The 18,669-nt window shown below is 35.0% G+C and overlaps 1 protein-coding gene across 4 annotated transcripts in view; it reads left to right on the forward strand.

The window, feature by feature from the left end:
* GRIA2 (glutamate ionotropic receptor AMPA type subunit 2) overlaps positions 1-18,669 on the forward strand; it is a 1,022,901-nt gene that overhangs the window by 84,565 nt on the left and 919,667 nt on the right. The gene's annotated exons all lie outside the window — the stretch shown is intronic.

Raw genomic sequence — 18,669 nt, forward strand, 5'->3', positions numbered from 1 at the left:
TTTGCACAAAAATGAAAAGTCTAGCCTAATGGATTATTAACTAGGCATCCTATAATTACTGGATTAATAAGCATATGGATCAGTGCATCAAAAGTAGAAACAGAAGAAGGAAAAATATGGTAAAAGGATTTCAAAAAATATAATTAGAAACAAAGTGGAGTGTAATGGATACATACACCATGCACCATCATGATGCATGATAAGGGATGTGTAATATAGCATCATGTGGCAAAGGTCAGTCTAATTAGCATGGCATATGAAATCTCATAACTTGTAGTACTCATGATGGCAAACTAAGGGCAATGAAGCATGCAAATAAAGACAAACAATGGAATGATGTAAGTTGACAATAAAGGAGAAATATGGCAGGGCAGAGCTGTGCCCTGAGGTCTTACTGTAGTATAATGAAAATATAGACAAACACACAGCAACAATGTAACAAAGAACAGCGATGACAGGTATAATCACATATGCTGGATGAAAGGGCCATGCTGTCACAATGTGCATATAATGATAGCAGAATAAATCAGAGATCAGGAAGACAGTATAACAAACTGATGAGATTATCACTAACATATTAACCTTAATGTGGACCAGTTAGATCTGCATTTGACCCCAGTTAACATAAATAAATAAATAAGTTATTGCAGTATGTACATACATACATACATACATACATACACATACACAAAAATTTCAAGCATGGGCATTAATAGCCTTCTAGCATGCCAATATACCAAACCAGTTGTATCCATAATAAGTATCCAGCCAGTTCTTAAAAATCTCTAAATTAGTACTTGCTTTAATGTAATTTAGTAGTCTGTTCCATGCATCAGCTACTCTCTCAGACGACCAATTAGTACACTTCTCGTTCTTACAGAATCTTTTTTTAATTTCTCCAAGACTTTTGGGTCTCTAATACCATGACGGGAATGGACCCCATTCCTAAGTCAAAGTATGATTAAGGTTCATGAAATTAGAATTGTTTCAGTCTTTGATATTAGCCAGAGGTGCTCTTTGCAGCACCAGCAATGTGCCCAGTATTAACTCCTTCAGCAATTCATACACAATTACATGTATCTTTAACATATCTAAGTATATCTGCAATTTTTTTATTTACAAGACTAATTGCTCCTGCTACTGTTGGAACTGTCTGGGTATCCTTCTTCCACATTGCCCTTATTTCTGATGGTAAATCATGGTATTTTATGACTTTGTGTCTCTCTGTACATAAAACACTGTAGTCACTGGGTGTAGCAGTTTCAGTGATCAATGCTAGTTTTGTCTTCTTTTCCTGGACTACTATATCTGGTTTTCTTGCATCTACTTTTTGAACTGTTGGTAATGGGTGATCCCATGTGATATAAACTTCATTTTCTATAATGGTTTGTGGCTCATGTTTCCAGTGCTCCTTAGCTACTTCAGTATTATAATGTTTGCACAATCCCAATGCAACAGTCTTGCCACATTATTATGTCTTTCATTATACAGTCCTTCTGTCATTAGTGTATCACACCCAGCAACAAGATGTGCAACTGTTTCCAATTCTGTTTTACAAAACTTGCATTTGTCTGTTTCTCCCACATGTTCAATGGACTTTGTGAACTGATGTGTATGTAGTCCACTGTCCTGGGCCACCAATATTAACCTTTCATCTTTTGGATTAAATTCACCTCTCCTTAACTATTCCTACATTTAGTCCTGATTGACATGAGGTTGTTCCAAGAATTTTCTGTACTTGCAACTATATTTATGCATTTTCCACATTTCTTGCCTTATCATCTGATCCCTCACCTTATATTCTTTCTTTTGTTTTTTTTTGTCACATTCAGTTGCTGCCTGATTTTTACCTACTTGTGGTTTGATTTCCACTCCTACTTGACACTGACATGCTTCTGCTAAACTAAACTATGAAGTAATATTAGACTTATTCTGCTCATGTTTTAAAACTTTCACTATGTTTAGATCTCATGAGGTCAGCACATATGTGTGGAGTCCTACAATTGCAGATCAATAGATTTTATCAGTTTCGAGGAAGCCCATGCCTCCTTCAGAATGGGAATATATAATCTTTATATACACTGATTTTCATAAATCATTTGATAAGCATGAATCATCTTTCTTGTTTTCCTGTCCAACTGATTCAGTACCTTTTGGGACCAGTCAGTCACTCCAAAACTGTACGTTAGGACAGGGAGAGCAAATTGGTTTATAGCCTAGACTTTGTTCCTAGATGTCAGAGCTGTTTTCAGTATTAATTTTAGTCTTCTAAAATATTCCTTAGTAGTTTTTTTGCATTTGTTCATGTTTTATTATTGATCCTTCATCAGTTCCCAAATATTTATACACTCCCTCTTGCTCAAGTTCTTTTATATCACATTCCTGTCCCAGACTGATATTTTCCTTGTGCTGCAGCTTTCATGCTTTAAAGGTTGCTTTTGCACATTTATCAAGACCAAATGACATTCTTATATCATCTGAGCAAGTTTTGACCAGTTGTAGTTGTGCTTTTTTCAGTTCCTTGTCTGATGAACTATATAGTTTTAAATCAACCACAAAAAGAAGATGAGAAGTCGTTAATACTTGTTTTCTGGGAGCCAAATTATAGCCATGACTAATCTGTTAGGTAGACAGCTTAATCTGTTAAGGCAAGACAAAACAGCAGTGGTGACAAAGAGTCAACCTGAAATACCCCCCTTTGAATTTTTATCCATAGAATTATAATTTGTCCTTCATCTTGGCTTAACTGTAGAGTGGCTTGTCACTGTTTCATGGTTGCTGTAATGTAATTGATCAGTGTAGGGTGTATCTTATACATTTGTAAGCAGTCTTTTATCCATGAATGTGGGATGCTGTCAAATGCTTTTTTGCAATCTATCCATGCCTTATGTAGATTCTTTCCTTTTGTACAGTTCTTAATTATGACTTTATTAAACAACAAATGATCATTTGTTCCATATGACTTTCTTTTGTTACCCATTTGTTCTATTGCTGTGATTGCGTTTTCTTCTAAATGACTATAAACTCTATTGGCATCAATTCCAGTGTATAGTTTATACATCATCGGAAGGCAGGTTATTGGTCTATAGTTTTTAGGATAGCTTGCAGGTTCACTTTTAAGAAGTATTGCTTTTCCTGTTGTTAACCAAGTTGGCATCCATTCAAGGTGCACATATAAATATTTCTTACTCATTGCTAAATCTTCATGTAAAGCTGTTAATACTTTTAGCCAGAAGTTAGGTGCTGCATCTGGGCCTGGGGTTTTCCAGTAAGGAGCTTGTCTTAACTTTGTTTCAATCTCTCTGGCTGTTACCTCATCTCATTTCATATCCTGTACATTTGAACTTCTTATTCTTTCTCTTACTTATTCTATCCATTCAGCAGCTTTGTTATATTCCACTGGATCTTCATAGAAATTTCTTCAAACTGTGTCTGTTTGCTCTTTTTGGTGTTGTTTCATTTCCTATTGCCTTATTTCCCAATTCTGTGTAAAATGTTTTAGATCATTAGTAAATTGCTTATTTTTGTACTTTTCTATTTATATGCATATCTTCTAAGTTTTTCTGCTTGTGCTGATATCTTTAGTTTATTATTTGCTATGGTATACAATAGATCCTGATCTGTTCTGATGCTGCACATTACTTTTATCGCATCTATTTTTCTGAATATTGATCTATTCCCCTCTTCTGTGCTCTTCCAACAGTGACAGTTCTTGTCTTAACTGTTTTATAGTTTTCTCTATTTGATACTTCAATGTTGGCAATTGATTTCTCCCCTTCCCTTCTTTCCCTTACTGCTGAGTGTTTTTGTGTTAAGACTTTGTTAGCAATTTAGCTGCACAGTAATAAAGACTTTGTTAGCAATTTAGCTGCACAGTAATATATCCTATTTACTGCTGTTATATTGCATGAGTTTCTATAAACAGTCCTGATTACTGTGTTCATTTGTTTTTTCAAACTTAGGAACAAAAAAAAAAAAACAGAAGCCAACATTCAGTAGCTTTAATACACAACACAAAGCTTTCAAGTACAATTCTTCGTCAGTGACGAAGAGTTGTACTTGAAAGCTTTGTGTTGTGTATTAAAGCTACTGAGCGTTGGACTTCTTTGTTTTTGTTCCTGGATTTGTATTTGTACTTGAAGCTCTTTGGCTTATGAGGTGCTTTTTTCATTTATTTAAGTTCATAGGTTCATAGGTTCATACTAGGCTATCTGCCCTGGGGCAATTATAAGCCTAGCCCGATTCTGTACGGCTTACGCCACCCCTTGATTTGAGTATACTGTGCCCTTTTTAAGGTTTAGTTTACTGTGCCTTTGTCTAATAGTGACACGGGAGTAATCCCAGGGACAAACCTACGATCCCCCATCCACTTATCGAGATTCTTCTTGAAGAGATTCAGTGAGGTGCTCTGCCTCACATGAACTGGAATTCTATTCCAGAGCGAAGGGAGCCTCTGGGTTATGAACCTGTCCCTCCAGCAAGTTCTATTTATTTCTGTGCTGAGGTTCAAGTCCCTCAAGCGTGTGGCTCTAAGGGATTTAGATTTACTGAGGTGGAGCATGTCCATTAATTCTGGATTTGACATAGCTTTGTATGTCAGGCATAGATCGCCTCAAAGTAGGCGGTATGCAACTGAGTAGAGCTGGAGTTTTTTTAACCGAGCAGCATATGGCATCTGTTTGAGACCCTTGATCCTCTTGGTGAGATACTTTTGGGGTCTTTCTAATTGCTGCAGGTGTTGGGTAAGGTACATCCCAAAAGGGGCATTGTATTCTATGATGGGCCTGATGAGGGATGAATAAAGGGGCACGATTACCTCTCTTGATCTAGATGTGAAACCCTTTGTTTTATCAAACTTCTGTTATTTTTGGTCTTATTGACTTTCTCCATTCTGTCTCTTTCATTGATCGTAATATGTCTATCCATCTCTATCAAAGCAACCAACTCTTCCCTTAGATCATTTTCTTCTAAACTGAGGGCGCATTCTTTGTTCTCCATTTCCTGTGGACATTCTACAGAAAGTTCTAGAACATCTGCCTGTGCCATATTCTCCTCAGTTTCATCCAGTGTCATCTGCTGCTCTTTTACATGGAACTCACTAACCTATCACTCCACAACATTGACTGAGTCAAAGTTGCCACAGTTTCCTCTTCCTTCCCTTGCTGTGCAATTCCAACTGAATGTTTATATTGGTTTCCTACTGAAGGCTCCAAAGTATCTTCGTATAGCAACTGATCAGATGATTCTTGCTCCACTGGTTTCTCCTTAATTTGTGGATTCATTATTCTGTCCTTCTGCGATGTTATCTGAGTTAGATTGTCTACACTAAATCTTTCACTTTGCAGGTAATTCATAACCTCTTTTTCTGTTTCTTTAATTTCTCCATTACTAATCCTCCTTTCTACATTTTCTCTTTATTTTCTTATTTTTTTTTTTGTATTGCAAAATTTTCCATATCCGGATGCCTTTGCCTGTAGTTCTTTTTAAATGTCTTTCGTGCTGCTCTTTTTATATTGATTAGTTTTGCTTTTTGCTTTGCATAAATATTGCACCATATTAAATCTCTTTTGCTTTCCCATGCCCTTCTCTCCACCTGCCATTCTCTCTCCTCTCTTTTCAATCTATACCACCCTAACAGACCTCTCCGCTCTGAAAATAAAATGCTTTGAAAAGTAGGAAAACCTAATTGTTCCACCAGCCAAATGCTCTACTTCATTTCCACTGCTAGATTATTGAACTCTCTCCCTCCCCAGCTCAGATCCACTAGCAATACTTCCTTCAAAAAATCTTTGAGACAACATCTCTCCACCAAATGGCTATGCTCATGTGAAACTTCCTTACAAGCTATAACTTGACTTCACCTCTCTCCTACTATTCCATTGTCTCAGTAAATCAGTACTGTTTGACTATACTAAAATTATTTACTGTGAAACTTGTCTTAGTATTCTATTATGCTGTGTTTACTATTCAAATGTATGCACTATTCAAATCATTGTACTGCTATGCTAATGTATGTTTTATTCACTGTTTGAACTACTCTAATGTTTGTATTATTCTTTGTGGAGCTTTTCTCCTCGGGCCTCCACTGGAAATGGGTACCTGTTGGCCCAGCGGACCTTCCCGGTAAACAAATGCAAATAAATAAATGAATAAATGTACATATTTCTTCTTCAGATGTCTTATGCTCCTCCTGTTTCTCCTTACTTGTATAACTCACTCACCCATCATGCTGTGATATAACCCGTGTTAGACTTTCTATACTAAACACTTCACTTCACAGGTATTCCATAACTTCTGCTTCTATTTAACTTCATCTTCTTTTCTAATTTTCTGTTCTACGTTCCCCCTTTGTGATCTTATTTTTACATTGTGAAATTTTCTATATCTGAGTGCTTTTGCCTGTATTTCTTTTTGAATATCTTTGGGGTTGCTTTTTTTTGGTATTGATTAATTTGGCTTTCTCCTTTGCTTAAATACTGCTCCATATCGGATCTCTCTTTCTTTCCCATGTCCATATTTCTTTTTTATACCTTTAAAAAATCTCAAGATTTTGTTCTTTATATCTTTGCACTTCCTTAATCACTTATTTTTCCTAACAGCCCAAGTTTCCTTGCTCTATATAATGTATTTCATGAATCTATTATCTTAATGAACACACATTTGCATTTGAAGCTTTTAACAGTTTGTCTTGTGCAAGTATTTTTTTTCTTTTTGAGTTTTGACTTCTCACTTCTTTCCCCTTTTTAATAGAGTGTGAAGAACTCACAGTATCTGCAAAGTGACACGTTCTAAATGAGATTATTTGATTCAAGAGTATGCAAGATAATCTTATTAACATTTTTTTTGAAAGGGAAGCTCTAACTGATGCATAAGAGTGTTTCAAATGACAACATTGTCAAAACCCAGCAACGGAACTCTGTTTATAGTGACTCTGTTTCTTTCACACTTTAAAGTATAGACATCTATGTTACTGTAAAATGTGAAATTGAATTGTAGTGATGTCAGTAACCCACAGAAACTATAATTAAAAGTTTTCAATTGCTATTATACAACAATAAGGTGAAGCAAATGTTCTACTAATAAAAGGGAGATGAAAAAAAGCATTTGTGAAAATGTTGTCTCTATTCATCATTTATATATAACTAAATAAATTAATGTGTAAGGTAACATTTGAACCTGATTTTCCTCATTTACTATGAATGAAATGTAACTATATTTCTAAGTGTCACTCTAATTTATAAAAACATTTATCATTGTCATGCACAACCACTAGACTTGTGATGAGTATGTTACAGAAAGTACAAGTCTAAGAAAAAGTATAAATGTCACAGAGTATTATAGACAATATAATCGATAAAATACATACATTTTGAGATAAAAATCCAGAAATCTATATATTTGTTGAATCTTTGAGAGATTTGGAAGACTGTGTAGATTTAGAATCAGTTCTTTGTTTCTTTTTCCTTACATCAGGCCAAGTGTTTTTCTCTGGGGATCTTTTCAAATTGGTTGATACAGCCCAGTCCAGTTCTTCAGGAATTGTGATGATATTATTATTCTTGATGAAGGTAGAAGCTCCTTCAATGTTGTTAACGGTTCTCAAGTCATAGAAAATTCTGATTTTAGCAGGATATACCATTTGCACTTTTATTTTATTTTGCTTGAGAAGTTTCACTAATGGCCAAGTTTTGTTTCCTTATTTCTAACACTTTTGCAGAATAGTTATTGTCAAATCTAATCTGACTCTGTTTATATATTATGGGACTTTTTCTCCAGGCTGATTTTAAAGTGAGCTCTTTATCCAAAAAGGACAGAACTTTTACCACAATTGATCTTAGTGGTGCATTAGGTGAAGAGGGTATAGATTTTCCTATGGCTCTGTGAGCTCTCTCTATTCCATTTGATAATCCTTCTTTTAAATCAACTACTTCAGGAATCTAGGAATTCAAAAAGATGATGATGTCTTATCCCTCAGTTTTTTTCTGGAAGAGCAAATATTCTTATATTAGTTCTCCTCTCCCTGTTCTCTAAATCATCCACTTTGTTAGGTAGCCAGTTGTTTTAGTGTAGCAAGAATTCTGTCAGATTTTCCTCTTCTTTGAGTCTCCCATCTATGTCATTTAGTGATGCCTCCATCTCAAGTAGTTTATTTTGTTGTTGCTGTAATATTTCTTTTAGTACATCTGTTTGCTTTTGGCAGTTTTCCTTGAGACTTTCCAAGTTATCAGTAAATCTATCCATTTTCAATGACAGTTCATGTAATGTGGAAGACATCAGTTGAATCTCCTTCTTCAGAGTAGTTTCTGAGTGAGGATTCTTTAAGCTGGCCATTACCATACAGTTGTGATGTTCTCCAATATATTTTGACAGGAAAACCTCAACAATATTTCTTGAAATTTGGTAGAATTGTAGTTCTTAAGTTCCTTAATATTTTATTTGCTATTTCTGGTTAATGAAAAAAATGTTCCTGTTTTCTAGTACTGTTTTATGGAGCTCTAAAAATGCTGCTTATCTGTTTGCCATCTAGGCTCCGCCCCTATATTTAAATTCTTAAAGTTATGTATATGGCTTGATTTTCAATGGTTATGACTAGATCTGTGATGCATCATTCAGGACAATGCAGCTTTTGGAACATTTTGAGTGAAATATTAACAGTCAGTTTGTAAGTACATTTTGTCAGCTTGGTGGATGTCAGTTTAACTAGGCCCATGGAGCAAGGCATTGCTGTTCTGATGTACAGCAAGAATGGTTAGGATGCACATTTTGTCTAAAATGGTTTGAGGAACTCTGTGAATTACTGGTACAGCCTAAGTTAGTTTATGATAACTTTAATGTTTGTGGCTTCCAGTAAACTATGAGTGGTTGAAAGAGATGTGAAACATTAAGATTAAGAATTGTTTTAAAACATCCTACACAGAAAGTACTATTTTTTTCAGAAAAGATTATTAATCTAGAGTGGGAATAAGAAAACAAGCATGAGTAAACTGGAAAGAATGTAGCAGAAATATACCAACAGCATCTATGGATGTGAAAATTTAAGTTATAGGAATAACTAAACTATCTGAACTTGTACAGTGTCTCATACAGATATTTAAGGGGTGATCTTATTCAGGTATATAAGGCATTTAGAGACTACTAACTTTGGGAATGTTTGGGGTTAGCAAAAAAGTAGTAGGGAATCACCAGACAATTGGGTAAGGCCAAGCTCAGAGGGAGGATGGGCCCCTGTTGTGGAAGGAAGTAGCAGTCCACAAAAATCACAAACACTGTTAGACCAAAAAAGAGTCATAATGATGACAGGGTGGTCTATTGAGGATAAGAAAGAATTTATGTAGTGTTACTATTATGCAAGAAGCCCAGAATTTCAGACAGAAGGTATACAGAAAGATTAAGAGAGAAATTAGAGGAAAGAAAAATACTTGCACAAGACAAACTGTTAAAAGCTTCAAATGCAAATGTGTGTTCATTAATATAATAGATTCATGAAATACAGTATATAGAGCAAGAAAACTTGGGCTGTTAGGAAAAAGAAGTGATTAAGGAAGTGCAAAGATATAAAGAACAAAATCTTGAGATTTTTTAAAGGTATAAAAAAGAAATATGGACATTGGAAAGAAAGAGAGATCTGATATGGAGCAGTATTTAAGCAAAGAAGAAAGCCAAATTAATCGATACCAAAAAAAAGCAACCCCAAAGATATTCAAAAAGAAATACAGGCAAAAGCACTCAGATATAGAAAATTTCACAATGTAAAAATAAGATCACAAAGGGGGAACGTAGAACAGAAAATTAGAAAAGAAGATGAAGTTAAATAGAAGCAGAAGTTATGGAATACCTGTGAAGTGAAGTATTTAGTATAGAAAGTCTAACACGGGTTATATCACAGCATGATGGGTGAGTGAGTTATACAAGTAAGGAGAAACAGGAGGAGCATAAGACATCTGAAGAAGAAATATGTACATTTATTCATTTATTTATTTGCATTTGTTTACCGGGAAGGTCCGCTGGGCCAACAGGTACCCATTTCCAGTGGAGGCCCGAGGAGAAAAGCTCCACAAAGAATAATACAAACATTAGAGTAGTTCAAACAGTGAATAAAACATACATTAGCATAGCAGTACAATGATTTGAATAGTACATACATTTGAATAGTAAACACAGCATAATAGAATACTAAGACAAGTTTCACAGTAAATAATTTTAGTATAGTCAAACAGTACTTATTTACTGAGACAATGGAATAGTAGGAGAGAGGTGAAGTCAAGTTATAGCTTGTGAGGAAGTTTCACATGAGCATAGCCATTTGGTGGAGAGATGTTGTCTCAAAGATTTTTTGAAGGAAGCATTGCTAGTGGATCTGAGCTGGGGAGGGAGAGAGTTCAATAATCTAGCAGTGGAAATGGAGTAGAGCATTTGGCTGGTGGAATAAATTAGGTTTTCCTACTTTTCAAAGCATTTTATTTTCAGAGTGGAGTGGTCTGTTAGGGTGGTATAGATTGAAAATAGAGGAGAGAGAATGGCAGGTGGAGAGAAGGGCATGGGAAAGCAAAAGAGATTTAATATGGTACAATATTTACGCAAAGCAAAAAGCAAAACTAATCAATATAAAAAGAGCAGCACCAAAGACATTTAAAAAGAACAACAGGCAAAGGCATCCGGATATGGAAAATTTTGCAATACAAAAAAAAAAATAAGAAAATAAAGAGCAAATGTAGAAAGGAGGATTAGTAATGGAGAAATTAAAGAAACAGAAAAAGAGGTTATGAATTACCTGCAAAGTGAAAGATTTAGTGTAGACAATCTAACTCTGATAACATCGCAGAAGGACAGAATAATGAATCCGCAAATTAAGGAGAAACCAGTGGAGCAAGAATCATCTGATCAGTTGCTATACGAAGATACTTTGGAGCCTTCAGTAGGAAACCAATATAAACATTCAGTTGGAATTGCACAGCAAGGGAAGGAAGAGGAAACTGTGGCAACTTTGACTCAGTCAATGTTGTGGAGTGATAGGTTAGTGAGTTCCATGTAAAAGAGCAGCAGATGACACTGGATGAAACTGAGGAGAATATGGCACAGGCAGATGTTCTAGAACTTTCTGTAGAATGCCCACAGGAAATGGAGAACAAAGAATGCGCCCTCAGTTTAGAAGAAAATGATCTAAGGGAAGAGTTGGTTGCTTTGATAGAGATGGATAGACATATTACGATCAATGAAAGAGACAGAATGGAGAAAGTCAATAAGACCAAAAATAACAGAAGTTTGATAAAACAAATAAATGAAAAAAGCACCTCGTAAGCCAAAGAGCTTCAAGTACAAATACAAATCCAGGAACAAAAACAAAGAAGTCCAACGCTCAGTAGCTTTAATACACAACACAAAGCTTTCAAGTACAACTCTTCATCACTGACGAAGAGTTGTACTTGAAAGCTTTGTGTTGTGTATTAAAGCTACTGAATGTTGGCTTCTGTTTTTTTTTTGTTCCTAAGTTTGAAAAAACAAATGAACACAGTAATCAGGACTGTTTATAGAAACTCATGCAATATAACAGCAGTAAATAGGATATATTACTGTGCAGCTAAATTGCTAACAAAGTCTTTATTACTGTGCAGCTAAATTGCTAACAAAGTCTTAACACAAAAACACTCAGCAGTAAGGGAAAGAAGGGAAGGGGAGAAATCAATTGCCAACATTGAAGTATCAAATAGAGAAAACTATAAAACAATTAAGACAAGAACTGTCACTGTTGGAAGAGCACAGAAGAGGGGAATATATCAATATTCAGAAAAATAGATGTGATAAAAGTAATGTGCAGCATCAGAACAGATCAGGATCTATTGTATACCATAGCAAATAATAAACTAAAGATATCAGCACAAGCAGAAAAACTTAGAAGATATGCATATAAATAGAAAAGTACAAAAATAAGCAATTTACTGATGATCTAAAACATTTTACACAGAATTGGGAAATAAGGCAATAGGAAATGAAACAACACCAAAAAGAGCAAACAGACACAGTTTGAAGAAATTTCTATGAAGATCCAGTGGAACATAACAAAGCTGCTGAATGGATAGAATAAGTAAGAGAAAGAATAAGAAGTTCAAATGTACAGGATATGAAATGAGATGAGGTAACAGCCAGAGAGATTGAAACAAAGTTAAGACAAGCTCCTTACTGGAAAACCCCAGGCCCAGATGCAGCACCTAACTTCTGGCTAAAAGTATTAACAGCTTTACATGAAGATTTAGCAATGAGTAAGAAATATTTATATGTGCACCTTGAATGGATGCCAACTTGGTTAACAACAGGAAAAGCAATACTTCTTAAAAGTGAACCTGCAAGCTATCCTAAAAACTATAGACCAATAACCTGCCTTCCGATGATGTATAAACTATACACTGGAATTGATGCCAATAGAGTTTATAGTCATTTAGAAGAAAACGCAATCACAGCAATAGAACAAATGGGTAACAAAAGAAAGTCATATGGAACAAATGATCATTTGTTGTTTAATAAAGTCATAATTAAGAACTGTACAAAAGGAAAGAATCTACATAAGACATGGATAGATTGCAAAAAAGCATTTGACAGCATCCCACATTCATGGATAAAAGACTGCTTACAAATGTATAAGATACACCCTACACTGATACACCCTACACTGATCAATTACATTACAGCAACCATGAAATAGTTGGAGTAAATAGCAATAGTTTGTTTTTTTTGGCATTAAGGAGGAGGTGACGTTGTTGGAACCAGTTTTTAACTTGGTTGAATACTGTTTGGGTGATGGTTTGGAGTTTAGATGAAGTGTTAGCTTTACAAATCAAAGTGGAGTCATCTGCATATTGAATGCTAGTAGGTACAGGTAAATTAGCAGAAAGGTCGTTAATGAATAGGGAGAAGAGTAGAGGTCCTACGATGGAGCCCTGAGGGACACCAAGGGTAACAGGGAGATGTTTGGATAGGTTATTATACCAAAGGACAGCCTGCTGTTGATTGTGCATATAGGATTTGAACCAGAGTAATGCTTGTGTGTCAAGTGAGAATGAGTTGAGTATGTTAAGTAGTATTTGATGATTGACCATATCAAAAGCCTTAGAGAGGTCAATAAAAAGAGCAGCGGAGAGCATGTTATTGTTACGGTGTTTATTAATGCAGTCTGTAAAAGATAGGAGAGCAGTGGTGGTACTGTGGAATGGTCGAAAACCATGTTGACAGTCAGCTAGAAGGTTGTGTTGAAGAATGTGGTCGAGAAATTGTTGGTGGATACATTTTTCCATAATTTTGGCTAGTGGAGATAGTAGGGCTATGGGTCAAAAGTTGGAGAGTTCAGTTGAGTTGCCGCCTTTGTGAAGTGGGATTATGTGAGAGATTTCCCATAGTGAAGGAATGGAGCCTTCAGTTACGGTTCTATTGATAAGAATAGAGATAGGGTAGGCAAGAGCTTTATCTGCAATTTGAAGGTGTTCAGGTGGTAGGTGATCAGCTGAGGGTGTACAAGGTTTGAGCTTATGAAGGTGAGTATATATGAGGTCTGTAGGAATAGGTTTAAAGTGAAAAGTAGGTGGTGAGGTAGTAAGGGAGCATGAGAGGGTAGGAATGAGAGGAGGTAGGGTGTTGGCTAGAGATTGGACAGTTTCAGTAAAAAAGGTGTTGAAAGCATCAGCTATCTTGTTTGGAGAGTTTTGGGATAGACCAGATAGAGTGGGGGTTTTGGAGTGGCCCAGATGTAACAGTTTATTTATGCCTGACCAAAAGCTTTGGGGTTGATTATGGTGTTTTTATTGGAGTTTGAAGAAATATTTTTTTTATCGTGAAGTATAGATCTTTTGGTGGCATTTCTTAGTTGTCTAAAGTGCTGCTGATCAATTGGGTCTTTAGTGTTTTTCCATTTGGACCAAATTTTATTTCTTTGACAGATTTGTTGTCTGGTGTCTTTAGTAAGCCATGGGGCTGCTTTGCATCTAGTTCTAATGGAACAAGAGGGGGCATGGAATTCAAGAATTTGAAGGAATTTGGAGTTAAAATGGGATACTGCTTCATCAATTGGTAGGTACCTTAAGGGAGACCAGTCACAGGCTTGAAGTTCAGTTTGAAAATTGGCTGGATTAAAATTTTTTCTGTTATGGGTGATTTTAAAGGCAGGGTGATTAGAAGTAAAGGATCTTTGTCTAGATAGGTAGGTTAGTGATTGGTCACTAATATCATCAGGAAGAACACATGCTTTGTATGAGAGAGAGTGGCTGTTTATTAAAATCCAGTCTAATATACTTTCCTTGCTGGTGGGTTTATGGATTCTAGTAGGGGAATTAATTGTTTGAGAGAAGCCGTAGAGGTTTATATGGGTTGTGGGTTCTAGAGTGGTACAGGAGTTCCAGTCTATATTAAAATCGCCGAGTACTATGGTTTTTTGAGGGAAGAATGTAGAGAGCCAGCAGAGGATACTTTCTAGGATGCTTATGTTATTGTCTGGGGGTAGGTAGGATCAGATTAAGTATATGGATTTAGTAGTATTGAGCTGGAGCTTGGAGATAAGAATTTCTACATTGGTTTCTAGAGGGGGTTGTATCAGTATGGGTGTGACCTGTAATTGAGATTTGTGCAGTATTGCAACCCCACCCCCCCTTTTTGGTAGTTCGGTGTAACCTCAGGATATTATATCCAGGTGGGAGTATTTCATTGTCTTTTGTTGCAGGTTTAAGCCAGGTTTCAGTTAAGCATAAGATATCAAAAGAGTGAGTATCTAGTAGAGCGTGACGTTGGCATACTTTATTGTTAACACTCCTTATATTAAGATGAGCTATGAGTAGTGAATTTGTGGGAGTGTTGGGGGAGGGGTGTCTAAGGGTGTTGTTATATGGTCCTGCGTTGGGATGAATGTCCCTGTGAAGGAGAGGATATTTAAGAGGACTATATGGATGCTTCAGTGGTTTATTGTAATTAAGTTGTGTTTTCCTATATTGTGCCAATGTGAAATGGTTAACTCTGTGGTATGTGGGTGATAGTTTGAGGTGGATGTTATGTTAGAATGGATAAGGAATTCAAGATTATTTATTATTACTGTTTGTTTAAGGGGTTGGTGAGAAGATGGGGATTGTAGGTTTTCGTAATAAGTGAGAGTATAGGGAATAGAGAGGATACATAATAGTGAAAGTAGGAATGGAAGTTTTATGTAAGTAAGTGAGTGAGTTAAGGGTATGATGAAAGAGATGAAAAAAGAAATGTACTTGGAAATTAGGAGGTTGAAGTGCTGAGGGAGTGGAGAACAGAGGTGTGTAGGAGGTAAGGGAGACTGATTAATTAGTCGGTATGTGGTTGTGTAAGTGGAGGGTGTGAAAAAGAGTGGAGAAGGATTATTGGATGGGAGAGAGGGGGTGTGGCTTTGTAAGTATAAAGTTAGGACCACTGGGGGTGGGTGGGAATTGGGGGTAGGGTAGGGTAGCGGAGTGAGCCCACAGGGCGAACAGAGCAGGTTTCAGAAGGCAAGTGAGAGTCAAGAGAGACAATCAGGGAGCAGAAGACTTCCTAGGTGTCAGCAGGTGAGTAGCGTGTGGTAGTGCAAGAGAGAAGGTGTGAGTGAATGTTGGATCAGGAAAGAAAATAAAACAGAGTACAGCTGGATGGTGGGAAGAAGAAAAGGGTAGTAGTAGAGTGAAGGTAGCAAGAGGATTGGTATTTTGTTAAGGGATAAGAGCTGAAAAGTAGTAAGAGTAGATAGTTGGGAATGTGGAGTACACGTTGTAGCTTTAGACTGGGATGTGGTGCCACCTATTGGGCAGAAAGAGAAGGAGAACAAAGGTAAAAATAATTAGATAAAGCTAGATAGAGGAGTACAGATAAAAGTAGGTAAGGGGAGAAAAAAAGTTAGAATGCTAGGAGAGACAAAAAGGCGGAATGCTAATGGGGAGTAGTAGGAGAAAGTATATGCTGCTGGTTTCCCTGCTCGCTAGCTTACTTTTCCTATTACTAGGTAGGTATTAATAAATCAATAACTAATACAGTTTAATATTTATATATTGCAGGATAGTTCTCCTATATTTAGGAATTTACTTATACACTTATATAAGAGGCACTGTTAATGGTTGAGATTTCTTTGAATGGGTTTTCTCAATGTAATTGTCTTTTTAACTAGACCATTCAGATATAGCTAGTTATTCAAGTCACATAGTGAAACTTTCATTTCTCTAAAATTGTTTTGACTTCTATTCTAACAAATTGTAGACAATTAACTGATAGTTTCATAATAGAAACTGTTTATTTAAAAACACATATTTAACTGCATTAATTTCAGTATTTGTAGTGTTCAATGAATCTATGAATTTAGGAATTTAATATGTTTCATCTAACATCTATACACTGTTTTGAAATTAGTATAAATATGTTTAAATCTCACTCTAATGTTTTTATGAAACAATATTCTTCTGGTTAAATGTTATGATATGTATTGTTCACTCAAACATGTTTACATTATCATTTCTAGTGAACACAACACCATGGGTCCATTCTATGGGCTGAATAGTTTTTATAGTATGATTCAAGTGTTCTGAATAGATTTGTCTGTATTTATCTTCACTCACTGACACATTTCTAAGTCTACTTCACTCAGTTATAATATATTTTTAGTGTGCAGAAGAGTGTTTTATCTGACATAATTATCAGTGTATTGGTCATATCATAATAGTGGAGACTAATAATATGTATATACACTGCTCTCAGTCTAAAGAGAAGTAATGTTAAGCAACACATACTACACTGTTTATGGCCTTTAAGGAAATGGTACCTAATAGATATCTCTTTGACATCATTAGCATTTGGTGGGATATAAATGGGATTTTACTTTATGAATGTTTAAGTAGTGCATGATAGGATTGTTATATTCTGAAGAAGAAGACTAATCTAAATTTAAATTGTCTTACTAAATCAGTAGTCATTTCCATACACTGTGTTCATTCAATATTAATTGTTATATTGTGAAAATAATAATTATTTGTTTTTTTTTTTTTTACATTTTCTTTATCTAATTTTGTCAAATCACCAAGATAAGAGAAAAGGTATACTGGAGCTTGAAAGGGGTTAGTTTTTTTTTCTTCTTGCATGCGGGAAGTTATGGTAGGCAATCTGTTAGATCTCTTCTCATCTAGCAGATTGGAAGTGTATTTCACTTCATGTACATTAGAGGGTTTACAAAAATATTTGTATACTTGTTATTATGCAATTAATTTTGGCATTTTTCTTTTTTCTTTTTTTTATTGGCCTGAACAAAATTATAATTTGAGTTATTTTACTAAAATTAATATATTGACTACAATGAGAATTATTAACATAGTAGTTACACATTATACATATTGTATGGTGTTACCAATATAGTTTACAAAACAAATATAATGTAAAGTTAATTACTGGGAATGGACTTGACTATAATATCCTTAAACACTAATGGTTTAAACAATCCAAGGAAAAGATCTAATTTATTAAGATATATGAAATTAAATAAAGTACAAGTAGTATTTCTTCAAGAGACTCACTTCAAAACAAATAATACCTATATATGGAACCCTAATGAATACATGACCGTGTCTCACTCTTTGTATAAGAAAAAGACTAGGGGAACTTTAATTTTATGGAAAAAAATGTCAGTATGCCCCAATTCATTTACAAACATGAAGATAAAGAAGGACTTCTAGCTATAGTAATAGTAAATATACAATAATAGACTCTGGACATTAGTAAATATATATTGGGTCCTAGGTATTGGGGTTGGGACAATTAGAAAACACATGGATCTAATTACTAGAGTATATAAAGGAAACTTGATTTTGGGAGGTAATTTCAATTGCATATTGGATAAATCAGAGACCACAAGCAAAAGGAATTTACGTGTAAATTCTGTAGGGAAGTTACTTAAGAAATGGGAAGAAAGCTTAAATCTAATTGATACATATAGTTATAAGGAGAACAATTCATTATTATTTTCACACCAAGATTACAGATTTGGGACACATACAAGATTTGATAAAATCTTTATATCTCAAGAACTACATTAAAAAATAACAAAATTCTCCATAATTCCTTGTCCCTTTTCAGACCATAACTCATTAAGTCTCAAAATACATAGAGATTATAAGACGTTAATCTTTATGTCAAGAATTCCAGCTTACATTACAAAATTAAAACAATTTAAACCTTGGTTAGATTCAGAAGTACAACTCTTTTTAGACATAAACTACACTACTGAAACAAATATAATTAATCTTTCGACACCTTGAAAACCTATTTAAATGGAAAAATTCTTTCATGGTATAAAAACAAACTAAAAGAGTGGGAATCAGAATTATGTGACATTCAAACACAAATCACGGATCTCACTATTAATTCATCTACTTACGCACAAAATAATCATAAAAAAGCAATTGAAGACTTAAAAGATATAATGAAATTCTAACTCACAAAACTAATATAGCTATAGAAAGGTTAAAACTTAGCTCCTATTTAGTCTCACCCAAACATATGCATAATTTAGCAATAAGATTAAATAAACATTCGACTGAAAATAATATTACAAGTATCATGCATATAGGGAAATCAAAAAACAAAAAGGTTTCCGATATAAATGATATACTAGATGCATTTAAACATCATTTCACTGATCATTATAATGATATT

This window comes from Protopterus annectens, chromosome 2.part1, assembly GCF_019279795.1.
Source record: "Protopterus annectens isolate FY-2018-M chromosome 2.part1, PAN1.0, whole genome shotgun sequence".
Classification (NCBI taxonomy): Eukaryota; Metazoa; Chordata; order Ceratodontiformes; family Protopteridae; genus Protopterus; species Protopterus annectens.